The sequence below is a fragment of the Myotis nattereri genome (assembly GCF_964212035.1).
Source record: "Myotis nattereri genome assembly, chromosome: 15".
Taxonomy (NCBI): domain Eukaryota; kingdom Metazoa; phylum Chordata; class Mammalia; order Chiroptera; family Vespertilionidae; genus Myotis; species Myotis nattereri.
The window spans coordinates 28025361-28050913 of record NC_138090.1 but is presented as its reverse complement, the minus strand read 5'-3'; positions in this window follow the sequence as shown (position 1 = coordinate 28050913).

Here is a 25553-nt window from a genome sequence, read left to right as displayed (position 1 = left end):
ACTGGAGTCCACCCTCCCTGACAGGTGCCCCTGGGCCCATTCGGCAGGTGAGCAGGCTGAGAATGGAAGAGTTTACACAACTTCTTCGGGGTCATGCAGCCAGTATCTAAGCCCAAAGGACACATTCGTTCCGTGCCACCTGTTGCCTGTAAAGTTAGCAAAGAGACGGCGGGGGCAGGTGGAAGCAGATCGTAGGAAGATGAAAATATTACCAGAAAATGGGAAGGAGAGAAAAGATGGTCTGAACACATTGCCCAGGGGAGGAAGGGATCCTTATTCCCAGGTGCCTCCTCCTCTGCACCCGAGAGCTTGAGCTTATAAAACATGCCAACTTGGGCTTTGAGATTCGAGAGGCAGACCCCTGAACACTCCTGATGCTTTGATCCTGCTGGGTCCAAGGTAATGCCTCTCCTGTTATAAACTCATCTCCACGGAGCTCTCCCAGCCTAGGTGCACTGGCTTCCGTCTCCCAGTGGCTCCAACCAGCCTCAGCGCATGCCCTGTGAAGACCTGTGCCCTTCCCCTGGGTCCTGCATGTGCTATTCCGTACATTTCCCCAACTGTCCCATCTGCCAGGGAAGGTTGCTTCCTCCCACCTCCTTTCTCAAAGTGCTTTGCCCATGGTGCACTCAGCAGAGGTTGTGTGCTGTTTGCGGGCACTCTAGTCCTGCAGGTCACAACACACTATTGGCTCACAAGTCAGTGTAATGGGTGACAATCAGCTTTTAAAAGAGTAGAACAGGATAGCATAGCATAGAATAGAATAGAATAGAATAGAATAGAATAGAATAGAATAGAATAGAATAGAATAGACGACATTTCACATGGTCAGAAGAGGCATCGTTTTTTTTAAAACATTTGTGTCCATTGCGCATGTGTGTGCAGGCATGGGTGTGTATCCTGCCTGGTGCTTTGGTCAGGAATATGCTGTGTTGCTGTAATAAAGAGACCCAACATATCCTAGCTTAACAAGATGGAATGTATCTCCCTCTCCTGCACAGGTCGAGAAGCGGGCAGGTGGCCAGGGTTAGTGGTACTTTGTGGGATAATCCAGACACCCAGGTTCTCCCCATCTTGTTCCTCCTCTCCTGGGTGTTCCCCTCAGCATGGCCTGGGCTGGCTCACACCCTCAGGGCTGCGGACAGTAGCCCATGGAGAGGAAGCGGAAGGCAGGCACTTTCCTTCTCTAAGGGCACTTTGCACAGGTTTCCTCTCATATCCTATTGGCCAGAACTTAGTCTCAAGATCACACCTACTTGCTAGGAGAGACTGATGGGAAATGTAGTCTTCCAGCTGAGCCATCAGGCACCCACTTAAACTTGGGAGGTTCCATCACTAAAAGCAAGAAAGGGAGAATGGAGGCTGGTAGCATTACCCATCACCCCAGATAACCAATAAATGACTTCTTATTGAGGATGGTTTAAATGTTTGAAAGCCACTCCCTTATGACATTCTTTCCAGTCCTTTAAGAAAACCTGCCCTAACTGGTTTCGCTCAGTGGATAGAGCGTTGGCCTGCAGACTGAAAGGTCCCAGGTTCGATCCAGTCAAGGGCATGTACCTTGGTTGCGGACACATCCCCAGTAGGGGGTATGCAGGAGGCAGCTGATCGATGTTTCTCTCTCATTGGTGTTTCTAGCTCTCTATCCCTCTCCCTTCCTCTCTGTAAATAATCAATAAAATATATATTTAAAAAAAGAAAAGAAAAGAAAGCCTGCAGGACCTTCTTATCTAGTGAAAAATTAGGAAAGTTAGATTTTCATCCTAGTTAGCAGACCCACCACCTCCTTGCCCCTCGGTGTTTTCTGAAGTAAGAGGAGGGCAGGGTACCCAGGTCTCGAATTCACAGTGCTCCTCAGAGTCTGAAATGAGATAAGGAACAGGAACCATCTTAGAAAAGTGAAGGATGCCCTCTGACAGTGTGACAGGTATTCTCTTCAACTTCCCCCGCCCCCCCCCCCCACCGCTGTTAATTAACCACATCTACTTGGGTGCGTTTCTTCCCCGCCAGTTCTCAGCTTTCACTCTAACACAGGAGAGAACTGGATTCCGTGGTCTTCAAGATCTGACATTTTTTTATCTCCTTTTTTGTCCCTACCCTGAGTCTTCCCTATCTGGTCCAAAGTTAGTCAACTATACGTTTAAACAAATGAGCTGGAATATTATCAGAATGTTGTTGTCTCTACCATAAATGCACTGAAGGGGAGTCGGAAATGTCTACTGAGGGACGTGTTTGTGTTTAACATTATCACAATAGGGCCTGGGTTTAGGGCTGAGTTTGCTGATGTGGAGTCACTGAGGGGGGAAAACAAACACTGAAATATTTTACAACACACACACACACACACACACACACTCACACACACACTCACACTCACACACTCACACACACACTCACACACACTCACACTCACACACACACTCACACACACACTCACTCACACACACTCACACACACACTCACTCACACCCACTCACACACACACACTCACACACACACTCACACTCACACACACACTCACACACACACTCACACACACACACACACACTTGCTTATTAGGTGACTCTGGCAGAGGACCTCATTTCCAAACCTCAGTGGTATTTAGAAAGATAGAGGTTGGAGTGCGGTGGCTTTTTGAACAGAATGGCCACGTGCTAAGAACGCTTCCTTGCCAACCCCTTGCTAGCTATCTCCAAGGTCACCTCCCAAAGCCAGTCCAAGATCAGTTCAGCAAAGAGCCATCAACCAACCTTTCCAACAAAAAGCAATGGCTTTGGTTTCCCTGCCATATCATTATACCTTGAAATTGAGCTCTTGACATGCTGTTCTTGAAATGTACAACTTTTAGCTAATTAGAAGGCTAAAAAATGCAACTTAATGAATTCAAGACTTGTTTATGCTAACCTGCCAAGGCGTTTGGCAATGAAAAAGTGTGATTTGGTGAACATCTGATTACAGGCCGTGTGGAATTCCATATGCTGAGGCTGGGTTGGATCCGATTTTTATTGAACTGTTGTCTAGAATGTGAACTAATTTCCGACTACCTCATAAGGACTTCTAAGCAGGGCTGACAAAGGATTTATCATCATTATCGCGCTGGCCAGCGCCGTGATTATAAGTGATGCATGTGTAAATTGTGTTTATAAAGTTTCCGAGTCACAATTAAAACATGCTGCAATTTTCTCCCTTCTCCCTTTTTTCCTCCTAGTGATGACTTGCTTTAAAAAACTTCCCTTTTTTCCTCGCTCAAATTAATACCTGCCAGAGATTTCCTTTGGATAGAACAGACTCCCAGCACATACCCACACACATTCTCAAGAAACTTTGATCTGCCATTTTTTCAAACCTGCCCCTTAGAAAGCAGTTTAGCTATCAATACTTTACATAACCCTTCTTTTCAAAACCACAAACTGAAAGTAATTTGCAAATGCCATTCAATGCTCCATTCTTTTTCTTGCTGAGCGCCACACAATTTTCAAATCATAGAGTACAGTGAGAACATGTCTATTTAAAAAAAGGAACAGAATGGGGTTCAGAGAAGGGGAAAGGGAAAAGGGGAGTGTGTTAAGAGCGGGGATAAAAATATCACCAAAAAATGTGCACCCTGTTTGTTGGGCATAAAGTTCTATATGTGTCTACCAGAATGAACTTAAGTTATAATGTTATACAAAACTTCCATATATGTGTTATTTTTGTCTGTTTGAGCTCTCAGGGTCTAAAAGGATGTGTTTAACAATCTCCAATAGTGAGCACTTGATGTTTTACCTACAGTATTTCTCCTCATAATGCTGTCTAGTGTGGATTCATTGGTAGAATCATAGATTTTTTTAAAAAAATTTTATTGATTGATGGAGAGGGTGGTGGGGGAGAGAGAGAGAGAGAGAGAGAGAGAGAGAGAGAGAGAGAGAGAGAGAGAGAGATCTGTTGCTCCACTTACTTATGCATTCATTGGTTGCTTCTTGTATGTGCCTGACTGGAGATGGAACACACAACCTTGTCATATCAGGACACAGCTCTAACCAACCGAGCTACCCAACCAAGGCTATCATTGATTTTTTTTTTTTTAAGAAAACAAATAACTCAAAAAATATATATATAAGAAAAGCAAACCCAGGAAGAGGAAGTGCCATCCATAGAATCAGGGAGCACTAGTGACCCAAACCCTGACACATCTGAGCCTCCTAAGGGTAGCACTAGGCATCCACCCTCAGTACCACAGCTCACTGGCCACATCTGATTGGTCCAGGGCCTTCCCTTCAGATCAAGAGCAGCTAATTCATTGGCTTCCCAGTAGCCAATGATGCGACTTGACACAAGTGGATGAACTGGGCCAATGAGAAGCCCTCTGTCAGGAAAGCGGACTAGGCTATACCCTTGCATGAGGCCTCCCTAGGTGGCACTGCAGCACAGCGGGGTGATTCGGAGGGATGCAGAGCTCAAGGGCATCTTCCCCTGGACCATGAATGTTATGGGGCAGGATTGTGTTTGCTTAGTGGACTTGTATGATTGGTTTAAGTTTTCATGTGAGAAATCCTGAGGGTTTTGGAAAGCCAAAGCCACGAGGAAGCAGAAAACCACGAGGCAAAGAAAACAACCCGAAGTAGAGAGCAGGACAGCAAACAGAAAGTCACCTCGTCCCTGAGTCCCAGCACGTGGACACCTACAGGGAGACTCATGGTAGCCAGGGCCTGCAGTCACCTTTGCCTGCTCCGTGCTACCCTTCCAGCCCCATCCTGTCCCAGGTCACATGCAGCCATAAAGGGAACCCCTTTCCAGAAAGTGTTCCCATTGAGCCCCTGCTCCCTGTACCAACCAACAGAATCTACTCACAGATCAACTGTGGGCCCTCACTTCTCCCACACTTTGTATGCACTTCTCCCCACCACTCCTGGGGCCCCAGGGACACGCAAGAGGAGCGTCAAGGGTCTGCTACCTGAGAGGGCATGACATCACACAGAGAAAAACAAAACAAAACAAACAAACAAACAAAAAACCAAGGGTAGAGAAGTGAGTTACATATAGTTTTTACCCTAAAACATCTGGTAAAATGTTGAAGAGCTTCCTGATAGCCCTGAAACCCTTTACCTAAGAGGCACCTCCTGGGCCTGCAGCCACCTGCACGCCTCACCCACCTTCCCTGCCTCCCCGGCTCACCCTGCCATCTATCTACCCTATTGTGTATCTTAGAGGGACAGCACCAACTCTCACCAAGCAAACCTCTTTCTGTCCAAAGTGCACCCAAGATTGCCCCACGGGTGTCTGGCTTCCGGTAGGAGGGAATGTACATAAAGCACACAGATCCCAATTCCTCTCATGTAAGTGGAATATGAAGAGTTCCTGCTCATACATGAGGACCCGGTAATGGGAGCTGTCACTAGCCATGATTCAAAATTAGCCTCTGCTTAGGAGCAGGGGTGGGGCCCAATAAATCACTTTAGAGGTGAGTTAATTATATGTTTGACCAAATGTAGCCGGCTAATTTTTTTAATATATATTTTTATTGATTTCAGATAGGAAGGGAAAAGGAGAAAGATAGAAACATCAGTGATGAGAGAGAATCATTGACTGGCTGCCTCCTGCACACCCAGTACTGGGGATCAAGCCCGCAACCCTGGCATGTACCCTGACCGGGAATTGAACCGTGACCTCCTGGTTCATAGGTCGACGCTCAACCACGGAGCCACACTGGCCAGGCAAATATAGCAGGCTAATTTTGTTGATAATTTTGTACGGCCCACAAATGATGTTATAAATATCCAAATGGCCCTTGGCAGAGAAAAGGTTCCCCACCCCTGGCTAAGGAGACCATGAACGGCACATGTGTGTATCCAGTGATTATTTCTGTGTGCTGGTCTCCTCCCTCCCATGCCTGGCTGCATGGTCAGGCTCCAGAGGGTAGGGACTCTGTTTGTTTAGCTTAGAATGAATGAAGCTTTCCCAGGAAGCTCCTCCCTGAGGCCTGGAGCCACTGCTCTTGCTTTTCTGTACCCCAGCGCCTGGCCCCACCCTGGCCCAAGACAGGTACTCGGGCAGGAACGATACTGGGCGTGTTGTCCCCAGGGTCTAGTAGTCGTGCTGTTCCCTTGGGCCCCCGGCCATGCTTGTCAGAGGACAGACTTGCCATCCATCACCCTCACGCAGCGCCTGTCGTCAAAGACGAGGCCCGGGGAGCAGAGCACTCCGCACCCGGCAGCCTGCTGAGTGGGTGGCACTGTCTACAGCCGCCAGTGCCTCTGACAAAAGTCCCAGAGGTTGAGCATGCTGAGCCCCCGTCCAGGAATGTCCAGTGGCGAGAGGAGATGAGCCTGACCTTTCCTCCCCAAGGTCCTGCTGTCTGGGCCAAGTCTGAGAAGACCAAGGACAGAGCATGGCCCCTGGGACCTCCGCTGAGAGCAAGCCCTCTGACCCACTGGCATGGCCCCTCCTCCTTCTGCCGGAAGGACAAGCAGAGCAGCTGTCAGTGACATGCCAGGTTCTAACCAGTGGCAGGGGCGCCCTCAACAGCTAAAGGATCGCTTCTGGGTGGAGCATGTCTTAGGGTTGTCCCACCAAGGGGCCCGGAAGCTGAGCCATGGACTCCCAACTCCTGTCCCGCCTGATTGCAGGCTGCTCCTGAGGGCAGTGGCTCTATGCCCTTTGACCTGTCCTGGGCATGGGCAGAGAATGCCCTCAGACAGTCCAAGACATGCAGGCAGCCACTGGCATGTGTGGGGCGTCTGCCTCTGACCTTCAGGTGTACTCCGCCCTGTCTCGCCCAGTGTGCCCAGTGGGAAGGGCCTCAGCTGCCCACAGTGGTAAACCACTCATGAACGAATCCTTTATTGTCTTTCTCGCTTCCCTGTCTCACTCCCAACAGACCAGCTGTGCAAGTCCCTGGCTCAGGCTCTGCCTCAGGGAGGCCCAAGCTAGGACAGGGCTGAGCCACAGCCTTAAGGAGCAAGAGCCCTGTGTCCTGAGGTCCCAACTGAAAGCAAGTTTCCTGTCCGACTTGAGTCATGTGACCTTGAGCAGTGAGGTCTTTTAATCACAGTTTTTCATTTGTGAAATTGTTGTGATAATGGCACCTCTCTTCTGTGTCGATCTCAGGATTGACCGAGCGTGAATATAGAAAAGGCTTAGAGCATACGTGTCCAGGAACCAAGCAGCACACACAGGCAGCTGCTATTTTTTGTGCACGTAGCCCAGTTTCTTAGCCAGTCGAAGCCTCCGTTTGCACATTTTGCAAAATAGGGGAATAATTAGTGACAAAGGCCAATACAACGCTTGCTGAGAACCCACACAGAGGAGGAGCTCAGTCAATGTCAGCTGCTGTTATAAGAATGCTGATTGAGCCCAGCCAGTGTGGCTTAGCAGTTGAGTGTCGGCCCAGGAACCAAGAGGTCACCAGTTCGATTCCCAGTCAAGGCACATGCCTGGGTTTCGGGCTAGATCCCCAGTAGGGGGTGTGCAGGAGGCAGCTGATGGATAGCATTTCTCCTTCATCAATGTTTCTATTTCTCTAGCCATCTCCCTTTCTCTCTCTCTCTCTCTCTCTCTCTCTCTCTCTCTCTCTCAATCAATCAATAAAAACATATTTTTTAAAAGAATGCTGATTGATAGTCATAATCTTTTATCATGTGTGACTGACATCCGGGCTGCCCTGTAATGCTGGCTGAATAACAGCAAACCATGGAGCTGAGCAGAGGCAGCCCAGAGGTGCACAGACTGCCCCTCCGCTGTCCCACGCAGACGCCAAGGCCGCGAGTCTTTGCAGTGAGCCGTCACGCCCGAGTGTCCCCATGAGGGCAGGGAATATGCCACATTGCTCAGGGCACCTAAAGGTGAAGCTTCCAGAAAACCTGTGCTCTACGCCCTTTCTATAGTCAGCCTGTTGTCTCCTGGGCATCAGCTCAGAGTGCTCTGGGCCAAGGTGGAGTCGCTGGGTGAGAGCCCTGGCAGAGGCCATGCTGAGGAGGGGGATGGGAGCCTCTCCACCCGGGACACAGGCTCTAAGGAGGAGGGCCCGCTTCTCCATGCAAACCCGCCCCCCAAAGGGGCCACAGGCAGGCTCCATGCTCCAGGTCCTGTCGCACCAGTCCTGCCCAAAGACCCACTTCTCTATTGGGCAGCTGCCCCAGGAACCCCGGGTCCTGGCACCGGCCACCCCACCGACCCAGAGCCCCCACCCCCCTCCTCTATGAGGAAAACAAACCCACTTTAGGTACTTCCTCCAGAGGAAACTGAATAGAGGGACTGGTTACACCGCTGAGAAGAGCTGAGAAGCCGTGGAGGGGACTGTGAGCAACCTTGACATCACGAGCAGCCAGGGGCTGCCACCACTAAGGCCGAGGTCCCTCTGCCCAGGGCCAGGGCATCCCATCGGAGCCAGGACTGTGGTGGTGTCAGCCAGGCGGAGCAGGACTTGGGGTAAGAGGCTGGAAGCACAGAGAGGCTCAGATGGAGGAAAGTGAGGTGGAGAGAGCCTCCTCCAGGTCCCACCCTCACTCTCTGCTCTTGGCCAGGGCTCCCCAGTGGCAGACCCATGGTAGCCAGGTGCAAGGCCTGGAGGTGTTTTCAGAGAGGAAAGGGAGGAGCAGGGGCTGGTTCTGAGAACCAGGATGGCCAAATTCTCTCCTCCCAAGTGTTGCTCACCACCACCCCCTGCAAAAAAAAAGAAGTCCCATTTCCCCCCCGGGGGTAGCTAGGGGTCTGCGTGGACACCTTCCCTCACTGTCTTTTTCTGGGAAAGACTCCTCTGCACCTCCCTACCCTGCAGCAAAGCTGGCAACTCACGGGCCCATTGACCCTCATCGCGGGATAAAACACCCTATTATTCCCTGGAGATTAGTCCTACCATTTCCTGCTCAGTCTCTCCCTTCTTCCATAACAGTCAGCCACTTACCAGAAAGATGAATAAGAGTACTTCAAGCCACATAAAAACCTGTCCAGTAACCCCACAATCCCTCAGATTGTGCTGCAAAGGCCACCCATGTGCCAAAAATGGACCGCCGACTACCCAGAAGGCCTGGGTGAGCAGCCAGTGATGGGACAAAGGCGCTACGCAGCGGCTCCACCAGGCCCATCACCCAGACTCCCATTCTTCCCCGGCTGCGCTCTCCTCCTTCTTGCATAGGTTGGAAGTCAACTTCCCTGGATAGGGTTCAAACATCTATACATTTTTATCAGCTTTTTAAAAATGGAAGTTAAACGTCTAATGGGATTGCTGAGTAGAGATTGAACGGTTCCAGGGGAGGAAGTAATATGGGATAAAAAAAAAGGGGGGTGTTCAGTTTCAAAGACTTCTAATGGAACCTTGGAGAAGGCTCGCATAGAAAGCACTTGTCTCGGAGTGCCAAGTTTTATTATGGATATCTGGTCAGAAAAAGAAGTGAAAATGTCAAGTAGAACAAGAAACGAGAGTGACCGGGGACTTTCATGGTAGGAGGAAATGTTTCGCTGAGTGCATTATTCATTTTTCATTGACGTAAATGCCAGGGGCTTTAGCTCATAGTGCGGGGCTGGCAGTAATGTCCAGGCCCGACAACGCTATGCAGTTACACATCTTTTCCCTTTGGTAATCTCGGCTAAAGAGTTCTGGTCTTGAGGGGTCTGTTGGCTGAGGGCAAGCGCTCTGTCCCCTCTAGGGAAGCTCTGCCTTTTTGCTTGACAGAAAAATGGGAACGGTAACTCAAAGGAACTTAGGTTTCTCTGGTTACCAGGACTTAGTGAGCCTTTAATCTCCACTGAATGTACCCAGTCCCCGGGGATTGGGTGGGAGGTCTTTGAGTCAGTGAAAAGTTCACTGTGGTTTTGACATGGGCCTGCTATTTCTTGCGGCTCCATCAGGGACTCTGTGAGTGAGCCATTCTTGAAATCAGACAGAAATGCCTTCCTTTTTCTTTCTGACGGTGACATACAACAGCAATTTCTCCTTCTTATCTGATGTGTTTCAAATGCTGTAGTTACTGCAAACTATTTCCCTAATTGATCCGGAATGTAGGCTAATTCCCATGCCCTGAATTGGTTTATGTGTCCCAAATTTGGAAATTGTTTGATGCATTTAAGACTAGTCTTGGGAGGACTGTAATTTGGAGTTGTGTTTAACAAACAAAAAAAAGAAGAAGAAGAAGAAAGAAAGAAAGAAAGAGAGAGAGAGAGAGAGAGAGAGAGAGAGAGAGAGAGAGAGAAAGAAAGAAAGAAAGAAAGAAAGAAAGAAAGAAAGAAAGAAAGAAAGAAAGAAAGAAGGAAAGAAAGAAAGAAAGAAAGGGGTAGAGGAAGACTGTGAGCTCTGACCCAATTATAAGTGTGTTTTTAAAACCCTACAAACATTGCAGTAATAATCATGATAATGATAACAAAAGTAGAAGCAAACATTTATTGAGACACTACCTAATTATTTGTGTGAGAGGCACAAATAAGTTCACAAAGATATACAGAAGGGATGTGGCTTGTTCTAGTCAACGCAGACAGTAAGAGGTGGTCCTAGGGCAAAGTTCTTTTTGGTTGAGATTCACTGTCATCTGAGTCGTTCTGAGGAGAGAAGTTTTGGGTATCCAGAGGGGCTCTTTCATGCAATAACTGATGCTCCCAGTTAAGTAAAGAATAAAAAGCAACATCAAATTTCTTCTATCCACTTATGATTTCCAGACCTGCCCTGGTCCATGCCTTACTTTATATGTTGGATACACCACTTTCATTCATATCCCATTGGCCAGAAGTCAGTCATATGACCATGCATGGGAGGCTGGGAAATGTAGTCTTTAGCTGGGCAGTTATGTGCCTAGCTAAAACACTAGGGTTCTACTAAGGCAAAGGGGCAAGTGGATACTGGATGACAATTAGCTGTGTCTCCCACACCCTTATTCATCACTGTGTCTCCGTCATCTATTCCAATAGATGATGGCATATAATCTCTGGCATATAAATATTGAATAAATAAACTCACCTGTCACAGGTTGCCAACCTCTGATAAGAGCCCCAACCATTATTCCAAGCTCTGGAAGTCCCGACCTTAAATGCGAATGTTCTCTTATCAGCATCAGGCGAATGTTGGTAACTCCATTTATAGATGATGGTGTAATACCCATACTCCCCAACTTCTTTATCAATGGGAACACCAATTTTGGCCATCATTCTTTCTTACAGAAGAAGGCTAAATAATATATGTAGATGCTCTCCACTCTAGGAAGTGGAGTTTAATCCCACCCTTGAATATGAGCTGAACTTAGTGCCGTCTAACTATGAGAGAATAATAGGAACCTTCAGTGGAGAAACCTGGCAGACACTGTGTTAATCAGGTGATCAAAGTCAACATCACCAGTGATAAGTCATGTGAATATGATGTTTCCTGACCCAATATCATGCAATGAGAAGGGCCTTTCATCTCTGTGGTATTTTCCCCCCCAAAAAAACCATAGTTCTAGTCTAATCATGAGAAAAATCTCTTGGTTGGGCGTCTTTAGGGACATTCTACAAGACATCTAACCAGTCTTCTTAGAAACTGTCAAGACCATGAAAAGTCTGAGAAATTGTCACGGTTCAGAGGAGGCTAAGGAGATATGAAGACGAACTGCAACGCGGGACCTGGGACAGAAAAAGGACGTTGGCGGGGAAACTGGTGAGATCCGAATACTCTGGAGCAACAGTAACGTGCCAATGTTGATTTCTAACTTTTGGGAGAGGGTCAGGGTCATAGGAGATAGTAACATAAGGGGAAACCGGGTGAAGGGCACACAGGAGCGCTCGGTACTACCTCTGCAACTTTTCTATAAACCTAAAATCATTCCAAAGTAAAACATCTATTAAAAAAAAATATCCAGCATCCCTTGCAGTTAGGGGTGGCCAAATGACCCTTTCCTGGCCAGGGAAATGCAAAAGGCGTCTGTCCACAGAGCTGGTTTCTGGGAAAGCTTTTGTGTGTGTGCATCATGTGTTTTTTTTTCTTTTTTTAAGAAAAATCTTGGCGCACCCACCTCTTTCCCTTTCTCTTATCACCTCCTCCATGTCTGACATGTAGGCTTCAGGCATGTGTTAAGGACAGGAGGGCAGCCAGCCAAAGGGAGACCCAGTTCTTAACAAGTTCCTTCGGCAACTACAGCCTGTCCGTCTCGAGAGTTCTCATCACACGAGAAAATCGAGCCTCCCAGCTTGACCTCATTGGGTCAAGCACTGGGTCAAGTTCCTGCGCTGTGCAGCCGAGTCCACCCCTAATTTATATTAGGTGGAACCATAGGAAGTTGCCAAGATTTTATTGTTTTGACCTATAAAGATGGCAATTTTTCAATGTTTGACCTGCTATGGGTAATTTTTTTTTTGAAATGTCATTGAATCATCTTCATCAACTATAACAAGTGGCAAACTGCCACTCACCAACATATTTCCTGGGGTGAGGATTTTGCCTCTGAAGAACCCTAATCATAGGAAGGAACTCTTACCATTTGCAACAGCATGATGGACCTGGAGAGCATTGTGCTACGCGAAAAATAAGCCCGTCCGAGAAAGATAAATATCACATGATCTCACTCATTTGAACAACATCAACTGATGAACAAAAATAGATCCAGAGACATAGAAGCATCAGACAGACCGTCCAACCTCAGAGGGAAGGCAGGGGGAATGGGGGTTAGAGAGTAACCAAAGGACTTACATGCATGCTTATAAGCATAACCTATGGACACAGACAGTAGGGGTGGTGAGGGCATGTGCTGGGGGGTGGGAATGGCCAGGAGAGGTCAATGCAGGGGGGTGGGGGGGGGGGAGTCATATGTAATACTTTCAGCAATAAAGAATTTTTTAAAGATTAAAAAAGAACCATAATAATAGGTTTTAAATATTTTTTTACTAGTATTCTACCACTTCTTGATGTTTCAGATGACTGAGTAGAAGAGATTCTCAACCTCTCCCCATCACATGCATTTGATGGCATTGCAAAGCACACTATTGGTGTTTGTTTGCTTGTTTATTGTTGATGGTTACAAATGTCCCCCATTCCCTCCCCTTTGCCCCCCTTCACCCAGCCCCAGCCCCGCCTCCCCCCCCCCCAGGCCTTCCCCACACTATTGTCTGATCCTTGGGCTATGCATGTATGCATATAGGTTCTCTGGTTAATTTCTTCCAGTCTCCTTCCCCCCTCCTCCCCCCTCCCCCCCCCCACCCCCGCCCCTCTGGGATCTGTCAGTCTGTTCCATGCTTCCATGACTCTGGACCTATTTTGTTCATCAGTTTATTTTGTTCATTAGATTCCACATATAAATGAGATCATGTGATATTTGTCTTTCTCTGACTGGCTTATTTCACTTAACATAATACTCTCCAGGTCCATCCATGCTGTCTCAAAGGATAAGAACTCCTTCTTTTTTACTACCGTGAAGTATTCCACAGTATAGATGTATCACAGCTTTTTTTATCCACTCATCTGCTGATGGGCACTTGGGCTGTTCCCAGATCTTAGATAGTGTAAATTACACTGCTATGAGCATAGGGGTGCATATATTCTTTTTGATTGGTGTTTCATGATTCTTAGAATATAGTCCCAGAAGTGGGATTTCTGGCTCAAATAGCAGCTCCATTTTTAATTGTTTTTAGGAAACTCCGTACTGTTTTCCACAGTGGCTGCACCGGTCTGCATTTCCACCAGCACACACTATTGGAGTTTTTAGAAAATACTTATCTTCCCAGCAATTTCACTCCTAGGTATATAACCAAAAGAATTAAAAACAGAACTCAAACAAATGCTCGCACATAAATATTCATAGCAGCACTATTCATAATAGCCAAAAAGTGGAAACAACTCAAATGTCCAGAAACTAATGATGGATAAACCAAATGTGGTCTATCCCTACAATGGAATATGACTCAGCCATGAAAAGGAATGAAGCACTGACACATGCCATCACATGGATGAACCCTGAAAACATCATGCTAGGTGAAAAAAGCCAGACACAAAAGACAAGATACGCATGGCTTCACTTGTGTGAAGCATCCAGTAGGTGAACCAATAGAGAAGAATGCAGATTGACGGTTGCCAGGCGCTGGAGGAGGGGGGATGGGAAGCGACTGTTGAGTGGAAACAGAGTTTTCTGTTGGAGTGATGAAAACATTTTGGAACTCAGTAGAGGTAGTGGTTACACAACATTGTGAAACGACTAAATTCCACCGAATTGTACACTCAAAAATGATTAATTTTATGTTTTGTGAATTTCACCCTTGATTTAAAACACTTTCCTTCAATATTTTATAATGCATGATAAAAACCAAAATAATTATCCTGCAAAATGACTTATAATTGAGATAAAGAAAATAAGATCAAGCTAGCCAAGGCTAAAGCCCTCCACGCAGAGAGTTTGCATCTCAGTGCTCCAGTTGGCTATTGCTACATAAGGAACCACTCCAAAATGTAGTGGCTGAATGCAATGGCACTTACTTGCTTGCAAATCTACACCTTGTGCAGGGGTCAGCAGGGATGTTTCATCTCTGCACCATTCACCAAGGACTCCTCAAGGTGGAGATGGAAACGCCTGCAGGTCCTCTGGCACTTGGCTAGTGGTTGGTACGGGTGGGGACCTCGGATGAGGCTGCGTTCAGGACACCTATGTGTGGCCTTTCCATGCAGCCATTTGGCTTCCTCACGATATGCCAACTGGGTTCCAAAGACCGGCATCCCCAGAGGTCCAGGTGGACACTGCATCACCTGTCATGACTTAGCCTCAGCTGTCACACAGCATGGCTGACTCCACAGTCACAAGCCTGGACAGATGCAAGAGGTGGGCGGGGGTCAGCGTAAGAAGGGCTGCAATCGATGGGTGCAGCCATTTGGAAAGTGCCATCAGACACATCCATCACATTACACACCCTTATCCTCTTGCCCATAAAAGACTGGAATGGGAAATACTAGGATGAAGCCTGATTAATAATGTGAAACCAGAAACCTAACGGGAGTTTGGGGTTGATGATGGAGACGGTCTCTGGGTTTTCACCATAGAACTTAGCAGTCACTTCTCGGCACACTTGCTGATGTTAAAGGATCACGGGGAAGCATCCAGCAAATGCCGCCTGCTGCTGAACCCCATCATTGCAACGGTAACACTCTCTCTCACCAGCAGCCTCTCATTCACAGCTGTAATGAACCACCTCTGGGCTCATTTCCACCCAAAGATATTTAGTTCACGCCACATACGCTGCAAACTGACAAAATATTAAGCACATCTGTGTTTACCCAATCAATAACTTTTCCAAAAGAAAGAGCAGGGGCGGGAAATGAGAGAGAAAGAAGAAAAGATAGATCTGAAGTTGTTTGGGTTAAATGCCAGCGTTTTCATCTTAGGGATGAAAACCACTTCCTCCTAAGGCCAGACTTCCTTAAAACACGCCCTTAGGTCAGCCGGTAAGTGTTTGAGGAGCAGAGAACGCCCACTGCTCAGTCTCACCCCATAATTCAACATCCTTCAGAGGCACCCCTATGCGTCAGGTGGACTTATTCCTCCCTCAGGTTTCCCCCGGATTTCTGTAACCTCCCGAGTGGGACCCCACAGATCACGGGGAGCCTGGACAAGAGAGGATGTGTGGGATTGTCAGGGCCGCCCCTGGTTCACCTGGAGCTGCAAACGCAGCAGAGTAATTCCCAGGACGCCCAGAGCCGCCAGCCCCCCACCCCCCACCCCAGTCCCTCTGCCCACCTCTCTCTCAGCTTCTGTGTGTGCATTTTCACAGATCGCAGCTGGAGGCCGGTGTGCCTAGGAAGAGAAAGAAGCCAAAGCCTACTGCTCTCGGCACCTGTTAAGGAAAACACGATCCACTTTGTACTCCTCGGTGGAGAGTGAGAGTTCAAGCAGGGCTGTGACCCTCAGTCCGCCTCTCCAGCCCCTTAGACCTAGGGCTCTCATCCTGCCGGTCATCATGTGAGTCCCTGATCTTTGTTGGAGAGGCAGCCTCAAATCCTCGAGAGCAAAGCTGGCACCGAGCTCTTGAAGATTAAAGAGCCGCCCTAACAGAGCTCCGTCACCCGGCCCCGCCAAGGGGGGCTGACTGCTGCTCCAGGGAGGGCTCCTGGGGGGCAGGCCAGCTCCTGGGGGAGTGAAAGCATGTTGCTCCCCCTTCTCCCTTCGTGGGGTGACGCCCCGGCCCCAGCGGGAATGACGGCACTCACTCGCTGTGGAGCTGTGTGCCGGGAGCGGGTGCTGGCTCTGGGATGGGTCCTTCTCCAAAAGAGAACAGGAGGCGGCTCCATGTCCACCTCAGCGGTGCCTCCCCGTGGGGGGGCGGCTGTTTCATCTGCCCCGCAGGGCGATCTCGGTGGATTCTCCACGTGCGCCTCAGCCCTCCTCACAGCTCCTGGGTGAGTTCTCACCCTCGTCTTTACCTCCCAGGCTGAAGGTTGGAGGTGCTGCCGCCACTCAAGCCACTGATTTCTGGACACAGAGCCCCAGCTCTGTCATCTGCTCAGGCCGAAGTCTGTCCTGAGCTCCAATGTGCCAGGGCCAAGCTCAGCTCTCGGTGGAGAAAGGTGAGCGGGTAGATGCTAGCTCAGCACTCGGTGGAGAAAGGTGAGCGGGCAGATGCTGTCCTGGACTCCAGAGTCCATGATCTAGCCAGCCAACCGTGCAAGCCACACGGAGATTCGCGCAGGAGCTGGTGGGCGAGCGGGAGCCTGACCGGCAGGGAGAGGCTGGTGCTGCGGGCGGAGGAAACGTGTGGAGGCCTGTGTCTTTGCACAGCTGCCTCCCTGGCAGAACAGAGACTGTGGTTACCTGGTCTCTGTACCACATGCGCCAGAGTGATTTTTTAAAACCTGAGTCAGGCACGGCTGGTGTGGCTCAGTGGTTGAGCGTCGACCCATGCACCAAGCAGTCACCGGTTCGATTCCCGGTCAGGGCACATGCCCAGTTTGGGGGGCCGTGCAGGAGGCAGCCAATCGATGACTTCCTCTCTCATTGATGTTTCTACCTTCCTCTCTCTCTAAAAATCAATACAAATATATTAAAAAATAAATAAAACCTGAGTCAGATGTTCCTCTGCTCAAAAGCCTCCAGTGGCTTCCCACTTCACTTTGAATTAATAAAGTCTTTGCAGGATCCACAGACCCTGGCTCCCCTCCCCCACCTCTTCAATCTCCTCTTCTCCACACCCCACCCTGCCCAGGCCCGCTCTGCTGCAACCTCACTCACTGTCTTACTGTTTGCAAAGACGCCCGCCTCAGGGCGTTTGCACAGGCTGTTCAGTTCCCTCTTGCAGGGAGCTCTTCCCCAGGCACCCCCTCCCACACATCCCTCGCACCTCTTTCAAACGCCCTCCTCTGAGAGGCAGTCCCTCTCCCCCTGTGTGGCCTCACTGCCCCTCTCCCCCACCACATTTGTCTTGGTGGCACTTTTTGCCACTTGATACACTCTATCTTTTTCTATTCATGTTGGTCTTCCTCTAGTTTGTTCCCGGCTGTATCCTCACACCTAACCCGGTTCCTGGCACATAGTAGGGGCCTCCAAGATGGCCCTGAGTGGCCCAGGCCTGTGTGGCCCTCAGCAAATCCAGGCAGGTCCTAGGTGGCCAGTACAATGCCAGGAGGTGATGCAGGCCTCCTGAGACTAAGCCACAAAAGGCCTCACAGCCTCCGCTGTGGACTCTCAGGACACCTGACCTGTCGCCCTGGGCTGCCATGTACAAAACCCGGCTTCCCAGAGGCCACCACGCTGGAGTGGCCCCTGGACGGAGGGCCCACGTGGAGAGGGAGAGGCCTGCTCCGCCCCTTCCTTGCATCCAGATAAGGCCTCCAACAAAATGGAGCAGAGACGTGGGTTCCTGCGGGCCCCGCCCAAAGCGCAGATCCATACACAAAGGAAAAGATTACTGTTGTCTTGGAGTCCTTTGTTATGAAGCAACGGCTAAACCCGAACTTCTGCCAGATAAATCCTTATCACAGGGTCGGCTCCCGGGGCCCCCACCCTGACCAGGTGTGAATGTCAAAGGAGCAAGCATGCATAGCGTCTGCCCTCCTGCACGCCCGGTGGTGGCTCCGTCTGGCTGTGTGCTCACCTACCCTGGGAAGCTTTACAGACCTGCACACGACGCTGTAGCTCAGTGCACCGCAAGGCGTCTGCCCGGGGCGAGAGGTTGGCAGCTGGGAGGCCTGGAGTGAGTGGAGGAAGTGGCTTGAACCAGGCCTTCGAAGGACACGGGGTATTTTTCCTGGAACTGAGTCAGCAATTAAAATGAACGGGAGGTACATATTATTCGCATGAAATGATGCTGTGTCCAAGGTCACGGCAAATTGAAATCACCTGACAGGAGGACCCTGGGGCTCGGGGAAGGTGCCTGTGCCCGGGGCCACGGATGGCGGCTCAGCTCGGCCCCACCCAGCAGCACAGCCTCTGCAGAACGGAGCTGCAGATGTGGGAGCCGGGGGCCCATGCCTTTAAAAGAGGCCGAAAGTCAGGATTCCAACCCAGGGAGGACAGACACCCAGCAGGGGAGCTGCCGGGACAGAGAGTGATGAGGTTTTTGACCAGAGACTCCAGAGGAGGCAGCGAGATCAAAAGAGGCCTCGGTCACAGGCCAGACCAGGGCTCTGTGTCAGTCAGGCTCCCAGGGCAGCCTGGGAACTGGGATTTTCCTGCCCCGTAACTGACTCTTCGAAGAGCCCTTGGGAGGTCGGGACAGCTTCCCCGGCCTGGAAAAGCTGCAGTCACCGAAGGCTTCTGCCCTGTGCCCCAGACGCCACACTCAGCGTTTCCTATGAATCATCTGATTTAATGACCCCCACCGCGCCCTTAGCCTCCATCCCATTCTCCGGAGGGGCAAACCAAGCCCGGAGGGTCAGCCAATTGCTCAAGGTTCGTCACTAATGGAGGGCGCTCTCAACTCACACCCAGCTCTGGCTGCCACCAAAGCCCACTTCCTGAAATCAACTTTTTCTGAGATATAATTTGCATATGATAACAGGATGCGCGTTGGCATGTGGGCCGTCGGCTAACCACCATCCCCACTGAGCTGTGGGACATTTCCATCATTCCAGGACCATCATTCCAGGTTCCCCCTCTGCCATTCATTCACACCTCGCCTCATCCCTGGCCCCGGTGCTCACTATGGATTAGGTTTGCTTTTTCCAGAATCTAATCTAAATCATCTCGGTGTGTATTCGTGTGTCTCACTCCGTTGCCTCCGTGCAGTGTCTTTATGGGGCGGCCTCCTTGTTGTGAGCATCAGCACTCAGGGCTGAATTGTGTGAATTGTGCGGATGCGTCCAGTCACTCTCCACTCCACCACGGCTGGGCACTGGGCTTTCCAAGGTGTGCTGTTAGGATGAACCTGCATGAACATTTTAATACAAGTCTTTGCGTGAATATAAGTCTTCATTCCCCCTGGGTAAACACCAGGAGTGGGGTGGCTGGGTTGTATCATGTATATTTAACTTTATGAGACGTTGTCACACTGTTTTCCTAAGTGGCTGTGCCGTGTTCCACTCTGAAGTCTGTGTGTCTAACGCCTATGCGCTCAGCCAGTCTCAGAAACCAGGATCTTTGTCCTTCCTGCGCCCCTGCCTTAGGCGACTGACTTAATTTATTAAGATGGTGCTGTCTTCCTCTGGGAATCCATGTTGGAACCCATCCTGGACGAATTGAAGGTGAGTTTCTGGGGTACCAGAGGTGCCCCATGTTTCCCTGACGCTCTGCAATCGATCCAATCTCCCTGGCAAGGCTGAGAGCCGCTCCTTCCATGACAAGCACAAACACCTGCTTTGAATCCCAGCTCTGGCACTTGAGTCCCACGGTTGCCGGGCCTCGGATGAGTTCCTGCACTCTGTGGGCCTCAGTTTCCCTCTCTGTTAAGTGGAGATGGTGGGTGTGTCTTGGGGACCTCCACTGGGATTCAGACTTGGCCAAGTGGTCTGGTGGGCGAGTGGCCACCAGCTTTTACTCACCTGGGTTGAGATGCGTGAGGAGCAGCCTAAGAAGGCTCTGCTCTTATAGCACTTAGAGTCCAGCTTAGAGAGAGAGAGAAATCAGTGACACACGGCCCATTCGCAGCCCGGCCCAGAGTACAGGCTGGGCCTTGTGCAGAGGGCCCTTGTGCCACAACATCCTTGGGGGTCCTGCCAAGATCTGTCCCCTAGCTCTGCCCCTCCCACACCACACCCCTGGGTGCCCAAGGCCCTTGCCATCTAGGAAGAAAATGGGTCTGTTGGACAATCAGTTCCTTCAAACCTTTAGAGTCCAAAGACTTAGGCTAAAACCCCCACCCTGCTGTGTGGCCTTGGGCAAGTGACTTAACCTCTCTGGGCTCCTTTCTTCATCTATGTAAAACAGGAGTGATAAGGAACCCTCAAAGCTCATTGTGAGGGTAAAAGAAGGCATTATGTGCTCCCAATAAAGATCATTATCTGGGATTGTGGTGGCTTTAATGAAACATGTTAAGGAATGGGTAGGATTTTGAGGGATGAAGAAGAAAGCAAAAGGAAAAATAGTTTCAGCTTTTCAGAAAACACCCAAATGCTCTCAGTGGAAATCTATTTCCCAGCTGTGCCAGCGCCGCCCCCGATCTTCCAGTCTTAGTGGAAAAGGGTTGCAATGAACCCTGAAAACTGCATCCAGGGTGTCAGTGCTGAGACGGGCGCCCGGCCTCCAGGAAGGCGGGTTCCCTCCAGTCTGGCCAGATCTGGGCTGTTTTCCTGGGTGCTCAGGATTGTCTAGACGTGGCCTGGCCGTGTCCAAGCATGCGGAACTCCACTGTGGGGCCTGACAGCTCCGTTTGGCAGCAGGCTGGGCGGAGTGATTGGCGCCAGGACTTCGAGGATGACGAAGTGCTGAAATCTCCCTGAGACGGTGTCATATCAGATTGTGCGGCTGCCAGCTCTAAGCTCCAGGCTCACAAGCGCGTCCTCGGCAACTGATGGAGAGATAGGAGGGCCGACATGACAGCCATCAGCCCCGGAAGCTGGCCAGGAGGGTCCTCCGGGCTGCGTGAGTTGTCCCTCCCCAGGTGAGCCAGCGAGGGTGGTAGGAAGGAGCCCTGGCCTGGGAGGAAGGCCCTGATTCTATTCAGGTCGCTGACCAAGCGATGGGAGAAATGGCTAAGTGAGGAAGAGTGAAGACCCTGATGTCATATGCACTGTGTGGACCCTGCTTGCATCCTGACTTGGATGGATGGATGGATGGATGGATGGATGGATGGATGGATGGATGGATGGGTGGGTGGATGGGTGGATGGATGGATGGATGGATGGATGGATGGGTGGATGGATGGATGAATGGATGGGTGGGTGGGTGGGTGGATGGATGGAGATAAACGATGAATAGACAGATAACATGGATGGATAGATAAGAGAGAGATTAGAGATAAATGATGGGTAGACAGCGGTGGATGTGTAGATAGATGATAACAGACGAGGGATAGGTAGATATACCAGTAGATCATAGATGATATATATAGATTCAGATATAGATAATACAGATTAATATATACAAATTTAAAAATCTGAGCAATAACTGGATACTTTGTTCTTTTGGAAAGTTATTGTTTGATTTTTAAGTGTGAAAATGGCACTGTACAGATAGTAGGCTGGCCAGAGTCCTTCGTGAATTTAATGTGCCTGTGCTGAGAGAGGGTTCTACTTACCTCGTGGATCTAGGACCCTACAAGTAGCAGGAAGGAGAGAAATATAAGGTCGTCATTTAGTGTGGCTTGTGGGCTGCCAGGCACTCACCTTGGTGAGGGACACAAGGCTGGGCTTCCGGTCTCAGCTCCCACTGGCCCGGGCAGAACGCACCAGCCACCTGCAGCTGTTTACATGTGTCCATCAAGCTTCCTCAGTCACACCAGCCACATTGTCAAGTGCTCTAATAGCCACCTGGCAACTGCCTGGGACAGCCCGGTTCTAGAACATTCCATGGTCACACAGACTTCTGACAGTGCTGTTCTAGAGAGTCCTAGCCTGAGAATAAACAGCGTTGTTAGGACCAGGAGCTGAGAGGCGCTGCAAGGCGAGATGGGTGAGAGGACCGTGAGCGCTGTGCACGGGGCAGGGGCGTGGAGAGGAGGCTCAGACTCATGTTTGGGGAGCCTCCCTACCGATCCCCTCAGAACCAGGTGTAGTGTAGACAGCAGGCATTAACCAGCTAATCCGTTATATCCATTTATGCGTGAAGTTGCTTCTTGCTCCCCAGCCACGAGCGGCCTAGCCCTGAGCACCTTCCCAGGTGGGAGTCACTGTGCCCCAGGAGGCTCTGGCTGTGTCGGCGTTTCCTCTTCAGCCCACGGCGTTTCCTCTTCAGCCCACGCTCCTGTGTGTGTCCCACCGTCTCCCCGAGTCTCCATTCCCAGATGCCCACTGAGGACACCCAGCATGCAAAGCAGCCAGGCCACGCCACTGGTTTCCCTCGGATGGCGACAACCATAGACAACCTGAGCCGACAGCCAAGTACACCCACCCTGACAGTGCAGACCTCCCCCACTGGCCTAGACCCCAGCCCTGACACCCCACCGGCGGCTTTCTGTCCATGACGCCAACCCCCAACTGACGTAGATCCAAACCACGGCGTTTCATCCTTCCAGGATTTGCTGGCGACAGGAGGACAGAAGGACGGCCCTCTCCGCCATGAACCACCTGACACTGTCTCCTTCCAGGGGAAGGGGCGTTTGTGCTCCGGTGGGCTCAATGCCCCCATCCTGCGTTTCAGATCAACCTCCAGTCCTTGGCGATTTAAGGTGGTTTCCCTTTTGGCCACATGTTTATTTTAGACTTGATGGAAGCTGGCTGCCCACAATGGGTCTTACTGTGCCTGGGCTCCAAATGGCTGTTGGTAAAAGGTTTATTTGAAAGGTGATAAGGTTTTGGATAATCTAGACTTTTGGTGACTCGGTTTCTCTACTCACCTGGTTGTCATGGGTCTGGAAGAGGTGACATCGATGTTAGTCCCAACACTGACATGATGAGAGGAAGGGCGGGTGAGAGCTGTTGATAAAATAGATCAAATCGAACCCCTAAGAAGGTGGATGGGGTGGGGGTGGGAGGCAGACTGGCCTCAGTGGCTGGGTGTTTGGCGCTGCAGGTGCAGCTGTGGATCTGGGAGCAGGGCGCTGGGCAGCAGGTGGCAGTCAGGGAGCCCGAGCTCCGGCAGGTGGGCAGGGCTCCGGCCGGGAGCAAGAGGGCAGCGCCAGAGGCAGCGAGGGGTGGGTGCACCTCGCAGGGTCCTCTGTGATGCCAGACTCGGGGACAGGAGTCCTGATCCTGGAAGGACTGAGAAAAGTCAAACCGAGCCCCGAGCCTGGGAGAGAAGGAGAGTCAGGCCTGGCCGACAGTGACAAGGCAGAAAGACACGCTGAGCCCAGAGCCCTGGTGGACCTGCGGTCACGAGGAAAAAGTTAACAGCCCAGCTGCTCGAACGCACTTGCCCCAGAAATGAATTTAATGTACATATTTGCCCCAGGAAAAGTCTGGAAGGATTGTGGGTGCTACCAGAAGCCCCGTGTGTGCCAGGCCTTCTAGGAACCAAGCCCTGGCTGTCCCACACCCCCGTGGGGCCCACACTTCTCCATCATGTCACTGGGTGGACACATAATCATCTGCTCAAGCACTTCTCACACCCAGCGCTGCTGGGAGCGGCCGGCCCATCCTGCTCGGTGCATTCAGAATCCCAAGCAGGTACCCAGCAAGCGTCTGTGGGGGAGGGGGAGAGGGAGGCATGGAAGGAGGGGAGATAAAAGCAGGGTGGGGAGCGGGAAGGAGGGATGGAGACAGGGTGGGAGAGAGGGAAGGTATGAGGCATGAGGGAAGGAAGAAAATGAGGAAGGAGGGAAAGCAGCAGAGAGAACGGGCGGCTCTAGTCCTGAAGACAGGCTCAGCCACCTGTGCACAGTGGGGCCCGGCTGTGCACACCTGGCACCTTGGGGAGCTGCGGGGGGGAGGGGGGTACGTGCAGAGCATTTACAGAGAGCGGAGACAGGACAGCGAGACCGGCCGCTTAGCCTCCCCACACCATCCCCACACCCTCGCACCCACCCGCGCCCTCGGGCACACTCCTTCCCCTCTGCGTGTCTCATGGTCTTAGTCCTTTCTGATTACAGAATTTGGAAAGCTCAGCAGTTGTGGAACACCAGGAAGAAGATAAAGCTTATCCTCAACCCCACCATGCTCTTCCCACCTCCAGGAAAAGAAGGTGCTTTTCCAGGCCCTTATTGTTTCGTGACTTTTCAACGAGACCGTGTTGGTCCCAAGAGTTAAACAGGAAAAGGGGCTCCCGAGTCCTCGACGGCTGATCAGCGGGAGAGGTCAAGGTTGTGCTGCCAGCGTGGCAGGCGTGGCAAGGCCGAAGCACGTCAGCGTCACACTCTGGTCCCAGGAAGGGGAAGAACGGTGCAATCCCCGGACATTCTATGCAACACATGTCACAGCCGGCGCTGAACTAGGAGCCCCTGCTAAGAAGGGTGTTGCTACATTTGTTTAATAGCAACAGTAGCACCTACAGTTAACTAGCCACGAATCCTGTTTTTAAAATATTAATAAATGATGAGGCTAGGTACCTGTAAAAGTGTCACATGGTAGACGGGGTAGGGACTTAGGAAATCCATTTGGGGGCGCCAACTGGTTGAAGCAAGTTTTGTGAAAGTCACCATGGTTACATCCAGTAAAATATTTTATAGGCACTTATCTTCTGACTTCAGATTCTTCTTCGAGAAATGTATCCTGAGAAACGCGCTTATCAACGCACCAAAAATGATGCACACGGTCTTTCCCGGGAGCGCCGTTTGTTATGGCGCATCATTAGAAGCGACCTCGGAGAGGACTGGTTAGGGAAATACCACCCGCAGGAGGCTCCCGGCCATTGCAGAGGGAGAGCCGGGTGTGTGGGCGCGGAGGGGACCCCCAAAGTCCAGCATCAGGTGAGAAGGAAGTAACAACACAGGGAGTAACGTTCATTATCATTGCTACTAAAAAGAAATAAAAGTAGCATATGGTGGGTGGACATGCAACCATGTTTCACAGCCTCTGATGTGGTTCTCCAAGCGTGGGAACTGATACCCCTACAGCATACCTCTAATGTTATTTGAATTTAAAAAAAAAATAACTGTATGTCACTTGTTTAGTGAAAAACATGTTTAAACAAAATATAAGTGGACAAAAATAATTACTGTAAAATTACAGCTTGAAATGCCAGAGAGTTAAATAAATTTTTCTAAAATTGATTTGAAAGAGAAAGGAAAGGAGAGAGAGAGTGAAAGAGAGAGAGAGAAACCAGTTTGTTGTTCCACTTTTTTGTGCATTCATTGGTTGATTCTTATATGTGCCCTGACCGGGGATCAAACCCATCACCTTGGCACAGCAGGATGATGCTCAACCAACTAAGCTACCTGGCCAAGGCTGAATAAAAAATTTTAAAAGTAAAATCTGCTATACATCTGTGATGCTTGCTTTTTTTTAATCCTCACCTGAGGATATGCTTACTGATTTTAGAGAGAGGGGGAGGGAGGAAGAGAGAGAGAAAGAGAGAGAGAGAGAGAGAGAGAGAGAGAGATGAGAGACAACATCAATTCGTTGTCTTCTGCACATGCTCCAACTGGGAATCGAACCCATAACCTAAGTACATGC